Below are 15,073 nucleotides of genomic sequence, written 5' to 3'. Positions count from 1 at the left end.
CAAAATTAAGAAAAACGGAGCACACTATGACTTACTCCACAGCCTGTTTTACAGGGTAAGCATTTTCATTACCAAGGTGCAGGCTGAATAACAAATGTCTCTGTTCTATGAACAAGTAGTTCTGGGTATACTTAAGGGAAGAAAAAGATTATTTTAGTTCATAAGAGTTCAGATGGCCCAGCAAGGGACAAGAGTTACAAAGATGTTTAAGGAGTTCATACTTTGGGTTTAGATGTTGACAGAAACATTTAAGCGAGGCTTGATGGCTCCAGCCCTGGGAAGAAACTGTTAATGGTTCACTAGTGCTTTGCTGAGAAGACCTATGTTATTAATATTATTTACTGAAAGAAATAACTGGTAACACAGTTTCTATGTGTTTCCTTCACTGATTTTGGAAAGCTGCAATTGAGGTTTCTCTAACTTAGCTGATTTCTGTCAAGGTTCCCAGTCAGTGCAGCATAGACCGATGGTTCTCATGAAGGTGAAGGAATCAGAAAGAGCAAAGTCTGTTTGTCTGAAATAATTTTAATAAAACAAACTTCCCAGTGCCACAAATAAGTTAAAGATGTCCAAATTATGCACTACATTTATAACCACTTTAATTTCTCTAATGAAATCACAAGCACAGTTTAATATTCCACTCTTTTCTGTGTCAATGGTTTTCTTCAATAGACTTCCCCCTCCAGGAGCTATTTGCTCTCCATTTGTCCTGTTCGAACTGCAGAACGTCTCCAGTAGTTTTTATGGTTTTAAGGAGCATCGCATTCAACCTTTAGGAATCTAGCTTTTTGTCTGTGATCCTTATTTTCTTTGTTCCTGTTGAAGAATGATAGGTAAAACTCCTCTACAAACATAAGAGTCACTGGCACAATATACATTCCTTTAACCATTTGCCTTTCAATTGCTTGTAGGGAAAGCTCTGAGAGCTAAAGCACAAGTAATCCCTCCCATGAAGAAGTGTACTAAAACCAAACGGAATCACACCATGGCCTCAAAGCCAACACAAAAACCTCTCTCTCTCCATATTATGTGTTAGTGTTGTGCTCATTTGTGAATAGGAATGCAGGTGAAGTAACATTAACTGGCTGAGTAATCCTTTTTTAAAATGCTGCTTTAATGTAAGTGAAAAAGAATCACATTTCATGTAACAGAACAAGCCTCTTCCCTTTCCTACCCTTCCTCCTCCTCCTCTCATACATCCACAAACCATTTTTTTTTTCTTTTTTGTGCTCCTGAGACATGTGAGTACTTAAAACTTCAAGTTACCGCCGGCAAGTGTCCTCAGGAGGAAGGACAGCAGCCCACACGCTCTCTGCTCTGCACTGCTGCAATCATCCGATATACTGAAATCAACAGCAGCTGCTATTTTTAATTTGTACAGCAAACTAAATGTCAGGATCTCAGTGAGAATGCAACCGGACACCCACCCAGCTTTTTGAGAGCTGGCAAGTAAGAAGTTAACAGCCACGCAACTTGGACACATCACTCCTTGAATTACCGAAGCAGCAAGGAGCTGGGAAGCCTCGGCATAAATTAAAATTTCATTCAAGTTTGTTAGATTGTACTGCTGGACAGTAAGGAAAAAGGAACTATTCATTTATCTGGGGCAGCCTCCTGCTGTTCCTCTTGGAGCAGGAGCCGCTTCCGTGTGCCCTAGTATGCAGCACTGCAATGTTCAGCCCAGCGCTGCTGCAAAACAAGTGGGAGGAGCAATTAATGATTTTATGCAAATGCCAATAACTGAGGAGCAGGTTTTTTCCAGGATATTAGCTGCCAGTGCACAACAGAAAGAAGTTACATTAAAAGAATCTGCATCCAAGACATTTTTGTATGCAATTATTATACATTAGTTATAGTTACTGTGGGTATTAATTATAATTATTACACATAATTAATATGTAATTATAATTCAATATAGAATTTTACTATATATGTATGCTTTTATACATAAATGTATGTATATAAAATTAGCTCCTCAAATTAGGAAAGCCGCACTTCCAATCCTCCAGAAACATTCCTGCAAGACCCCATATTTGTGTAAAACTTACCCACAGATCATTTAGAAGGACCGTAACAGGATTGCAGTGGCCCAGATCTAACCTTATGGCTCTAACATGGATCTTCTGAGGGCAGCGTTACCCCCAGAGCGGTGCCAGGCCTCCAGGCACAGCTGCCCCAGAGCCAGCAGCACCCACGCCTGTGCTCTGCCCAAGGGACCCACACCAAGTCATCAGGGCTACGCAGGGTTAGCCAGAACTACACAGGCGAGTCAGAAGAGGATCCAGCATCATGCTCGAGCCACCTTTCATGGTCCATGTCTGGCCTCACTAGTGAAAATGATTTTGTAACTTGGTTCAGTGCCTAACACGGCACTGAACGTTTAACCTACATTACTCTTCTATTCTGTTCCTACTTGCTAGGGATGCCCAGTCCCTAAGCCTTCTGGAAATGTCCCCTCAGCAAAAATCCTGGAGCTCTCCCATGCTGCAAATGTTTCACTGTGTGCCCTATTTTCCTATTGGCTGCTCTGCCCAGAATCTCTCCCTAAAGTCAAGATATCCTTGTTTATAAACAAGTCTACACAAGCCTAACCCTCCCCCACACCACAAAGCTGTTTTTCACAAGATACCATGCAGCAAATTGTTTTTGCTCACCTACCATCAAAATACATTAGCTTTATGTTCCTTCCATATCTTATCTTACAAATTATTTGAAATTTCTAGATTTGCATGATCCACATTTAATTAGTGTATTAATTATTTTCCCTCTCAATAATCTGGCAAAATACTGAGCAGTTGATGACCCAGAACGGACCTGAGTCAGTAACTGCTCCCAGTCTGCCACTTACTAATTTAAAAAAAAAAAAAAAAATTTCATCAAAGGTAGGCTAATTATATTGTGTCTCTATTGATCTAGTTGGTTTATAGGAATGTCCCCTGACAATATATCATCCCCCTGAAAAAACACATAGCCAGATTGCTTCCTTTTATTCCTCAAATTGTCGAACGGAAGTGATAATGTTAACATTTAGGTGATGACACACTACATTACTTTTTCATCGCATCTTCTTCTGGAAGGCAACAAATGAAATATTGTATTATAAATCATTATTATAGTCTATGATTAAATTATTATTAAATTCCAGAAAAATGTCTAGATGAAAATTAAGTTTCCCAATATGAAACTCCACGTTTCCAAGCTCTTTTGTAAACTGGTCCTAGGCTTTCCTTACTTTCCTCTCAGCTTCCCTTTGTCTGTTGCGTACCCACACGCACCTGCTTTGTCTAGTCTGTTGTTCCCGGTGCCTGCCTACCGATTTTGGATGCCTTGCTAAGTTTAGGAGTGCCTGAGAGCATAGCAGAGGGCAGTGCAGGCAGCACCCCATGTGGAATTTGCCCCACCGAGTGCCCCTTCCTCATCAAAGTCCTCACCCCGAAAAGCAGCACAGCCCCATGGCTCTGCTGGGATCATCAGCTTCTCTTCCTCTTGGAGTTGAGCAGCAAAAAGCAATAGCCAGCTTCACCAACTGCCAGGTATTTTATTCCTACTGTACAAGACAGGTGACTAGATGAAGGGACTTTTTTCCTTTTAAACAAGGGCTTTTTGTTACTAACACTGCACTGACTGTGGCATGCTGTCACTTAGCTTGAAACCTGTTCTCGCTCAGCACCTGGCAGAGATGTTCCTTAAACTACATTTCACTGTCTCCCTATCACAGTAATTAGCACCTCTCTCAACGCTACCAGGATGTCCAGGACTAAGACATAACTTGTCTTGTGCTCCAGAGCAGTAATGAGATTTGCAGGAAATAAGGATAAAGCTTGTAGGGACTGTATGACCTTGTTCTCCATTACAAATAGATTAAGAGGTTCCAAAAATAAAAGTTTAAGAAGCAGTACTCTTATAGCCTTAATTTACCTCTACAAGTCAGAGCTGCAGAAGTTAAAAAAGGATCCTTTTAAATCTGTTGTGCATATGTCAGGTTAAATATAAATACTCCTACTGGAACGAACATGGTATGAATTCTTCATGTTATAGAAATACAAGACAGGACCTCAGCTCTGCTGCTTATCTTCCAGCATTTCTAACTATGATTTCAAGAGCCTATATAACCCAGCCTGGGACAAATCGAGTGATTTCAGTTAAATAAACTGGATTGCCAAGACAAAAGTTAAAAATTAGCTGGTTTAACTTTTCTCACAGTCATAAGCAATGTAAAGTATTTTATTCACAAGAATGTTTATAATGTTCTCTCTCCTCCCTGAAACAAGCAAAAATGGTTCAATTTTTTTACCAATATGCAACATTCAAAAAGGTCTTCTTGCTGTAGATGCACATTACCATTTGCTACTGGACTTCACTGGAATCCACAAGAGACAGAGCAGGCCTTAATGATGGCAGGCAAAAGCAGAGGTTGCCAGGAACAGAACTGGCCAACTTCATGAAAAGCACTCAGTTCTACATTTCAAGTCAAAATAGAAACAGATTCCACCATATGCCTTTGTGGGAAAAAATCCTTTCCAGTAATACTTCATTATAAAAACTTAGCTGTTTGCATGTTACTGAACACAGGGCTTATTTTTAAAAAACCTTGGCAGTGCAAAGTTTTCCTTTCCAAAAAGATATGCTATCGTAGCAGAGTTTATGAACGTCATGCAACACACACGGAATGAGTTTCATCACTTCAGTTACAGAGAGGTCAAACTAGATTATGATAGCAGTTCCTTCTCACCTTCAGAGCATCTAAATGCCATTTATGCTATTCCTACACAATTTACTGACTCACTCATTCTCCCTGTTGGCAACTCACAGCCTGCTTTGTCCAAGAAGGCAGGGCAATGATCTGCCATTTTATTTCTACCGTGGGATAGTCCAAAAAGGTGCAATAGGTCCTCTAAGAGTCTACATCATGAGCCTGGCATAAAAAGTTGGACATGTTTGGGAGGAAATTGGAAAGTCACAACAGGAAGAGGAGGAAAACCAAGAGTACTGCCAATTCTTTTTGCAGTATCAGGCCAAAGGGATCCCCTGCAGATGTTCTGGCCAAAGCAATATGCTGCAGATACGTGGTTAAACAGCAAGCTGAACTCTTAACTATGTTATTTTTAAAACCTAAGTTCCTAATCCTCCAGGGAATGGGAAAAAAAAAATCCAAACAAACAAGCCTAAAACAGGCTCAAGCCATATTTTATTTTTCCTTCATCGAACCAAACTGAACCAGAACTTCTGTCCTGAGGTACTGAACTCACACCAGAACCAGCAGTAGCTGTATCATTCACAATTGAACATTAGCTTTAAAAAACCATAAGCAAGCCCAATTCATTTTGGATGGCAGAACTACCTTAAAAAACAAAATAGAGAATGCAAGAATTTTATCGATGCTTACTGATTGTGTGATACTGAGATTACACAAAATTTAGAATAATAGTATTTTGAGAAATTATTTACTATTAACACCTTTTCAGCAAACACAAAAAGGTAGTATTTGATTGTCTCTACATAATCCCATCTGCCTGTATTCATCTTTTGCTTCTGATCCCAAACTTGGAAAGTGTATCCTGTGGGGCAGAAAAAGCCCTTTGGTTTCCTATTTGCATTTCACACAGCACGCTGGGATTCTGAGCAGATGTAGTAGCTACCATTTGGAAATTGAAGAAGGATGCTTCTTAATTATAAAGACAATGGAAAGAAAGGTAAAGATTATATCCTTCCAGACATTACAGAAGGCAGAGATGAAACACAAAGAAACAAAGACTCCATGTGTAACCTCTCAGAGAAACAAAGTGAAGTTAGCAGCATGTTAGAAAGCACAACTGCAACTTTCAGACATTCTAGTTATGGAGAATGAAAATGGCTAGGTTTTTTTGGTTTTGTGGGTTTTTTTTAAATACTAACTCTCTGTTATGTGCTGCTCAGTAGAGATGTTTGCATCATTAAAAACTAGTCTAGATTAAAGTTATAGCTACCAAAGCACCCTCATACAGACTAGATATAACTCTGAGCAAAATGTTGTTGGCCAATTCTCCTCTTCGTATCCACTACCATTGGAATTGCTGCTTTTGTGGATAGTGGTTTTTTCATAGTATCGGTGCTGATAGACGCTGATGGATGCGGGTTATTCACCACTTGGCTGTTTCCAAATGGCCTGGACTGACTCCAGTCATTGAACTCCATGAATTGTGCCAGTCTAAAGAGTTGCATGCTTTGGAGAAGGCTGCAGCTTACTGGGTTGACAACGGTCCCAGGAGCCCAGGCTTTTAATTCACAAAACACTGACAGACTTAACACCAATTTCCTCAAATGGAAAGGAAATTCATGAACAAGCATTGAAGATTACCACAACTGCTTATCATGCCTGTAGAGGAAACAAACTTTTTTTTTTTTTTTTAAAAATGAGTTTACAATTGCAAGTGAGTCTTAATGACTGATGACTTCAGCTGAATAAGGATTCCTGGATCTGTGGCTTTTTTAATTCCTCTATGGGATTAGGAAGACTAGCTATTTTATCAGTTCACCACACTGACAAGATTATTCTTAACACCTCAGCACAAAACACAGCATTTATATTCTCTCACACCCACCGTTACATTTTCTTCAGCTCTTTACAAGAACACTACAGTCACGCCATGGGAACTACCGAGCACATTACTTAAAACTGGGACGGAAGCAGGAGGCTTAAAATAGAGAGCCGGACAGACACATACGGTTCTAGCCTGATACTTGGAGAGGGAAACCAATCCAACCCTTCAGTCTGAAGAGAAGGGGAATGAAAGCCACAATCCTCTTACTTCAAGCTTGAAGAAGCTAACAAGATAATTAATTTTAATCTTGAAGCAACAGGTTTTAAAACTGTAAGAGGAACAAATGAGACTTCTCCACTAGCCATAAATTGAAAGCTTAGTAATGCATTCAAGTCTTCTGAACATAAAACACATGAAACAGCCAAGGTTGTATTTCCCAAGCATCTCTCAAACTAAACAGTCACTTCTTGTACCTTTAGGTAGACAAAAAACGTTACCACTGTGCACTGCACATGATTTTCTTCATATGATTTCCTTTATTCCCAAAGCACATCTCCTTCCACAAACACATTCTTTATGTAGCCACCTATGCTGCATATGCATTATACTGTGGTTTTAAACAATATCAAAGCCTGCTGTCAGTGCTTCTTCATACTATGTCATATTAAAAAAAAAAAAACCTTGAAAATACAGTTGAGCAATTTAAAATAAACAATTTTGCAGTATCTTAAATTGCAAATATGAATAAATCCAGAATAAGTATGTCTTAGCTCAGGAAAAGCCAAAGTAATCCTTGGATATACTCTCTCCTTCAGCAGTGAATATGTCATCTCTGTATATGACATTACCAAAAATGAGGTTAGAAAACTGCATCCAGCTCTCATATTCACATTTAAGGCAGGAAGTTGAAGAACTGGGAAGGACATGAAAGAAAGGGTTATGAACACCACTTACAAAAATTGAGCTCCGTAAGGAACTTCTCCATTTCTAAAATTTATGCAAGGTAAGTAAAAACCAAAGTTGACCACTTCATAGAGAAAACACCCTAGCATTGGGTGGCGTTATGGCTTTATGGGCTTTTCAATATAGTAAGAGAAAGTCTTAAAAAGAAGCAATAGCTACAAGTTAGGACAAGGCAAATTCCAATAAAAAGTATAGCAAACATTTTTAACATTTATAGTTTCAATACACTACTAGGAGCGGTGGTAGCGTCTCTCTTTCAGACCAAGTTTGGGACCTTTCACAAAGACGAGCTCTAGCCAAAACAAGTCTGCTGCAGAGGGAATGGGAGGAAATACTAGTGTTTCCTCAGCTGGCTTCTTGTACACCAAATCCAGTTACATTTCCAGTTTTATGAGTCTTGATATTTAACACACGGTTTACTTCAAGTATATGAATACATCTTATGGGGATTTACAAGTTAAAACACAAAACTGTATATTAGGATCTGCATTGAACACCTATAACCCCATTATACATTTGTCAGCAATTATATTATGCTTCTTGCTGTCAAAGTGACATATTCAAGAAGGTTGCATTATTAAAATTGTAATTGAACATGCAGAGCCCTGGCTGACCATTAGAAGGTAAAAAAAAAAAGAAATATATATATATATATATATATATATATATATATGCTATGAGGAATGAAATAAGCTACTCACTTTGGCTTTGCATCTCTGCTGCTTTAATTCCACAGTTAAAACAGCACAATCTCTTTAACGCGAAGACAGCTCTGTCAAAACTATAGTTTCAATACCACATGTGCACATTAGTGCTTTCACAACTAAAGCCATTAGCTAAAACTAAAAAAAACATAAACCATCCCTCCAACATGGCTATTCCGATAAAATAAAAAGCACAAACTAAGCAAGTCTTGTGCTGCATGATAAAGGCTTGGCCACTAATTGGTTTTTACACGTCCAAAAAAGAAAAGGGACCTCTTCCCCCAAACCCACACTTCTGTGTTTCTACCACTTTACCTACCTTCCTCCTTTGTACGCAGCCAGGGGATTCTGCCTTTGATCAGTCCTAACTGAACTAAGATTTCATTTGAAAAGTTTATTTTGCTGGTGGCTTTTGAAAGGGCTCAAACTTTGATTTACTGGGGAGATATATAAGCAAGCAAATACCACTGTCTGCACAGATAGCCAAAGGCTGCAGTCCCATCCAGAGGAGTACCACAGAAGGCCTACTGAAGATACCTCAAGTTCAACATAATGAAATTATGTTAATACAAGGCTTACTTGCCAGAAGGAAACAGGCATGCTTGACTTTTTTGGGTGGAATAAGTAATTTAGGTCCTGCTTCCAGTGTAAATACAGCCATATCAAGGAACACAATATTCTTCAGCATTTTTAAACACTATGGATCCTTTTGCTGCATAGCTGAAACTTAGCATGTTTCCTCACAAAAGTAAGGCTGACAACATGTATATTCTTGTCATATACAGGAAACTTCTATTTTAGACAAAACTAAGATTTCTACCCAGCTACCTAAAGCACACCTACTAAATACTGAGATTGTTCTTTTACTAATGAGGCTTGTGATTTGGAGGGGGGCATACGACACATGCAGGAAATAAATTATTCCAAAAGCATAAATATACATATCATTTTAAAGAAGAAAAACATCAGTTATTCATTTCCTGCTTGCTTAAGTCCCCCAAATCCCCTAGCAGTTCAGATTTGTAAGTAATAAGCATTTCAGGCTTATCACAGTTTCTAAATACAGGAACAGGATGACTCCTACATTCCACCTTCAGCTTAACAGGACACTGCATGCTTAATTCCTAGGTAAATACAACTGACCTCTAATGTTCAAAGATTAATGCTTTCATCACGGCTGCTAGTTAACAGTAAAACATGTTGGAATCCCGTATTTCAAAACTCCTAATTATTCAGCCTACCAGCCAAGCATTCCTCTCTCCTAGTGGTAGACGTGATGTTGTACTCCAGAGGTGTGCAATGCTACGGCTTCACATGCAATCACAGAGGAATGCTCTAAGGATGAGCGAGAACTCTGCCAGCTCATGGCCGTGTAGCTGGGTGCTGCCAGAGGAGGAAGATAAGCAAACAGCCCAGATCAATCTGCTAACATTTTCTGAGTTGATGGTGCTATAAAAAAAAAGCTTGGTTATCAAAAGCGACTTTGCAAACATGAGGTCATGCGTGTTACACATAGTCTTGCAAGGAGCTTTCCACACCAAAGGCACGTGCTTGTGGTGCTCAAATCTTCTGAGAGGACACGCTTTTCATTACAACAGTCTCCTTCACAGGCTGCAAATTCAGCTCAACATTACTACTATTCAGCTCTAGCAGTGTCTTTTACCTGCACAACTGAATGAAATGCTTCATGTGAAACAAAGTTCCACTCCCCTTTGGAGAAGCAGGTCTTAAAAGACGCAGCTGCCTAGCCAGTTCTGCATTCAGAGGTTCCCTGGCAATACCCAATCAGGGTATTAAAATAAATTCAGCCACGAGAACGAAATAAATACATGCTTAACTGCAATTAAAAGCAAGCAGTCTAAATAGAAATACTGTGAAGTTAGTAGAGCATTTTGCGTTTCTCAGGTGGCCCTTCCCTTCAAACTTGGAAGTCTGTATGATGGGACTTAAAAGAATGTTATAACATGAATCACTCGAAAGAGAAGGATATACAAGAATTTGATATGCAACTATGTTATTATTCAGTTCAAATATTCACGTCTCTTACTATGCCTAATCTCTTATGCAACAGTACCTGCAAGTCTATGGCTGATAGAACTGAGGACCATAGAGAGCTCAAAACAGAAATGTGTTAGATACCTATTATCTCAACATGCAGACATCCGCCTTAACCGGCAGTCGCTAAACTACCCACCAAAGTGGTACCTTGCATTGCACCTTGTGTCCTTGCAGCTAATGCCAGTTAGTTCAGTGCAGTCTACTACTTTTGTGACTATTTCATCATTCAAAACTCCGTTCTTATTTTTAGTTATTGATAAACCACCAGGCAGTACATGTGGGTAAAAAAATTTTAAAACACAAAAGGCTAAAAAGTACCAGGCAGAAGGAAGCTTGTTAGACTGATCCTTGAAGAATGCTTGTAGGCTACACCTAATATAAGATTTTTTTATTAACAACGCTGGAGAAAAAGAAAAAGCTGGTATTTGTTAACAATCCTAAATGGAGAGATACTGTCCCATGTCAATACACAAGGCACAACAGAGTAACATAGTGAAAAGACTAGAGTAAGAGACATGATGAGATTTAAAATAACAAGGACAAGAATGTGCAAATAAAGTACAGCAAAAAGGTGTTATGAATTCCTATAAGCTGTGGAAAAAAACATCTGCTGACAATGACAGAAGAGCAACACCATATGCATTATTACTGAGATCACAAATCAAAACCAGAGCACCACAAGGAAAAAAAAAAGCAAGGGAGTTCCTACGGTTTTTCTCTCTCAAATAAAACACTTTCAGCTGTGAAAAGAGAAAAATAATGCCACTGCACAAGGCACTAGCAAGATTCCCACTGGAAAAAAAGGGTGCCAATGTGATCAAGTTAAAAAAGAAGGGGGGAAAAAAAAAATCAAGTCAAACTGGAACAAGCACACAAAATAATTATTAGGCTAAAATGGGAACAGAGAAGAGTTTCATGCAAGAGAAGAGTTTGACTGAAGCAGCTTAGTAATACAAAAGAACTGTAAAATGAATTGACTGTATCCTACAAATACATAAAAGGTAAGCACAAGAGAGAGGGGGACTTTTTTTACCCTCAAAAATCAGCATTGGCAAAAGAATAAAAGGATATAAAATTGACCATGAACAGGCTAGTGCAGAAATCATAAGACCTCTCTTAACCATTGGAGGAGTTTTCAGTAAGAGTAAATAACTCCAGTATAATAGTCCAGTAGACTAATTAGAGTATAGCTTGATAAACACTGCCGCTTTCAGACTGAGAACCACTGAAGTTGGGGGGGGGGCAGAATTGCTCTCCTATATATAAGCATAATTGTCATGCTAAAGTGAGTCCAATTGTCAAGTTTTTCTTCTCTTAAACTCACCATTTAATCACAAGTATGTAAAACATGACAAGTATGCTCCTTAAATTACATACCAAAGTACACAGTTAAAAAGTTCCCACCTACCTGATGCTTTCTAAAGCAACCTCCCCAATATTTCCTCAACAGAACAAAAAAAAATGTCTCAACAAGAACAAGAGCTATGGACAGAATAGAAACACTAGAGCTATGCTGAATACAAATTGCAGACATATCCACTCTGAGCTCAAACTGAATCCATACTGCTTCTTGTGAGCAATACCGTCTGCTCCAGCCATCTGTTTTGAATGAACCTGGGAATAAAAGATCTCGGTAACACCCAAAACTTCAGTTAAACGAATAATTCTCTTCCCCCTTGCTGTGTTTAAGTGAGATATGCTCCTAATCCCTCCAAATCCCTGGCTGAGCAGCTGACAGACACAACAGGCAGTAGACTATGAGCTTGCCTTCAGCAGAAGCAGGATCTTTCTGGCCTCACTCAGCTGTACCCAGCAGTGCTAATGTTCAGCCAGACGAATGGTACGCACACAACTCCACATACCAACAAACCAAACTGTAATTTTTGCTGGCTCGATCTTCCAGCTGTGCTAACTCCATTTGAGTGTAACAGAACAATTCAGCCAGAAAACCTCTACTGATGGGGTCCCATTCCCAAGTTGTCCTCCTCCTGTCAGTGGGTGGAGCAGTCACACCTTCACCATATCCTATGGTACATACCTCAACCCAGACCTAAAAAACAGCACAAATGGGGAGGTGAGCCATAGCTTAGGGAGCCCTTCCCTGTCACTTCCCCAGAAAGCTGCCACTAATGCTCCCCTCTGTCACATTCTACATTTTTCAATCAATGACATTGATCTGTGGCTGGCTTGGTTCATCTGCTGACCAACAAAATGCTGTCAGCATCAAGGTACTGCAGCAGCTGTTTCATGTAGTTAAATGCATGTGGGCCAGGGGAAGGAAGCGCTCATAGGGACACTGCAGAGGGCAGAGAAGGGATTTCTAAATTGTCCTAAATCATCACCGATTTAACTAGCAGTGACAGGACACACTCGAAAATGAGGACATGACCTGGAGGCGTATCTGTTGCTATGAAGGGGAAAACATGTAGATTATAATGCAAACAGATCAAGAAAAGAGCATCAGCAACAAAACTAAAGGAGAAGTTTTGACTTATCAAACTGTTAACATCCGACAAAAAATGATTGCTACTTTTCCTTCTGAAGATCTGGAGAGTATACAATATTTCTTTGCTTCCCCAACAAATAATTATAGGGCTTTAAACTGAAATGCACTGTACCTTGCACTATTAACAGAAGGGCAGTACTTACTTACCTGAGTAAGTTTCTTTATGGATGCAGTCTGCCTGTCTGTCTGATTCTCTCTCTCACACATACACACACAGTATTTCACTGAAATTATGCCAATTATTTTATCCGTGTTGCTTTGACTTTTATAAATGTACAATTCAAGCATGATATAGGAGGGCAATGGGAATAAAAGGGGAATAAAAATGGCAATAAATGAGAATTTAAAAAAAAGGGGGCGGGGGGGAAGCATCAGCAACAAGTTTTCTGACAATGAAGCCTTGTATTACTCAATGCAAATATTTTTACTACATAAAAGGTTCATACTACCTAACTTGGGCTCTTGTTGAGGGACCCAAGCTGGAAGGGACACCTCAAGCTCTCTGAAAACTGTGGAGGGGAAAGGGGCACACTCAGATCAGCAATTCTGATCAGATATCCCCTTCCCCACGCACTATCAAAGAAACATAAGCACGCATGTTTCTAACTTCAGCACCTCAGATGGATGCCTGTATTGGACGTGCTGAGCCCAGGCCAAAGTCTGTAACAAGACTCTTGTTACAGGGTAGTAAAAATATATCCATAAATATAACTTAAGCAAATGTACATCTCCTTTATACACAGTAATTGCCTTTCACATTACGAGTTTCTTCTCATCACCAATGCTACTAGCATAAGATAAATTCAACAGCTAAGAGGGAAAAATAGGAGCAACTTTTGTCATTTAGGTATCAGCAAAGTGTAGAAGAAGGATATACAAGAAGAACTAAAGGTTTTATGACAAACTAAAGTAAGCTCCCTACCAAAAACAATGAATAAAAAATTCTGAATCTACCCCCTTGCCCCAAATAAAAACATGTAAGACTATCAAAAAGGTTAACAGCAAAAGTTGCCACACATCACTTTGCAGTGAAACTTGCCTTTTACTGAGGGCCTTATCCCTCACACAGTGATGTCAATGGAAAGACATCCACTGATGTCAGCCAGTGGCAGGTCACGTGGCAGACAGCAGCCCTCAAGTCTCCTACCTGTTTGCACAGCTTATAGCTCTCAAGGCTGAACAAAAGCAACAGACACAGTTATTTGTTTAGACTATTTTTATAGCTTGAAAGTAAACTTCAAGGCTGCAAACCCTCAGATATTTGCAGATTGATTCAACAAGCCATAGCACTCCCTGCCTGTCTTTTTCAATTGCAAATGAAGTCCAACCACTCTGCTCATATGCAAGGAAAACCTGAGTTCCTATAGGGTGTATTCAGTGAAAAAGATAATTTCTTACAGTCATTCAAAAGCACTAAAAGACTCCCTCAGCTCTTTTTCCTTCTTTCTCAAAGTCTTTCCCTTCTGTTCAATAAGGAACCAAAAATTATACACTTTTTTTTGTTTAATCTCAAACAAGAACAGAAAGAAGCAGAAATGAAAGTATCAACCTTGATGTCCTTGACCAGCACTTAGTTAACTGACACTGTAATACTGAATTCAGCCTCTAACCATTTGGGATAAAGATCTGTTCAAAAGCAAAACTGGGCCAATAGGGAATTTCAAAGCCTCCTTATAGAAAAATTAGTCTTCCATTTTGAGATGGCTTTACATTAAAGGTGTAGCTGTAGTCAGTCCTGTGCAATGCTAATGGGAATTCACCATGAAATCATTCTTCCTTTATAATTAAATCCCAAGAAAGAACATTCCCAAATGTATTTCATAGAAGTATAAAACATAGCTGTGCTTGATGTCTGCTTCTGGTTTTAAACTACTTCACACACGTGGTGAAATTCAGCTTATACGTGGGGCAAAATTCAGTGTGTAAACACCTCCTGCAAACCCAGAGATCCAAGTAAGGGAACCTAGAGACCTACTGAACTGACCAGATGTAGATATTGTCTGTAGCTCAGGGTGTGTTGAATTTCCCTCTGGACTCTATTGACCAGCCCGGCTAGATCACCATTGATCATAACAGAGCTTTGACAAGAACTTCACATACAGACACAAACAGGGATTTTGACATTTGTTTGCTTTGTTGCAAAATCACGATGTGTTAAGTGCCAAAAAATATCCCCGCTCAGAAGTGGGGGACACAGCAGAAACTACTGTGCCTAGCAGAAACTACCACCAGCTTGCCAAATACCTCTGAAGAAACCTCACGCTGCCTCCAGCCAAGCCACTGGGAATTTCTACTTCAGGCGCAGTGCTCAAACTGTGCAC

The 15,073-nt window shown here is 39.4% G+C and overlaps 1 protein-coding gene across 1 annotated transcript in view; it reads right to left on the bottom strand.

The window, feature by feature from the left end:
• The window catches only part of GRTP1 (growth hormone regulated TBC protein 1), a 38,891-nt gene that overhangs the window by 4,143 nt on the left and 19,675 nt on the right, over positions 1–15,073 (bottom strand). The window lies entirely within an intron of this gene.

The sequence above is a fragment of the Mycteria americana genome, chromosome 1 (genome assembly GCF_035582795.1).
Source record: "Mycteria americana isolate JAX WOST 10 ecotype Jacksonville Zoo and Gardens chromosome 1, USCA_MyAme_1.0, whole genome shotgun sequence".
Lineage (NCBI taxonomy): Eukaryota > Metazoa > Chordata > Aves > Ciconiiformes > Ciconiidae > Mycteria > Mycteria americana.
The sequence above is the reverse complement of the archived record's forward strand: the minus strand, read 5'-3'. Positions and strand labels throughout refer to the sequence as shown.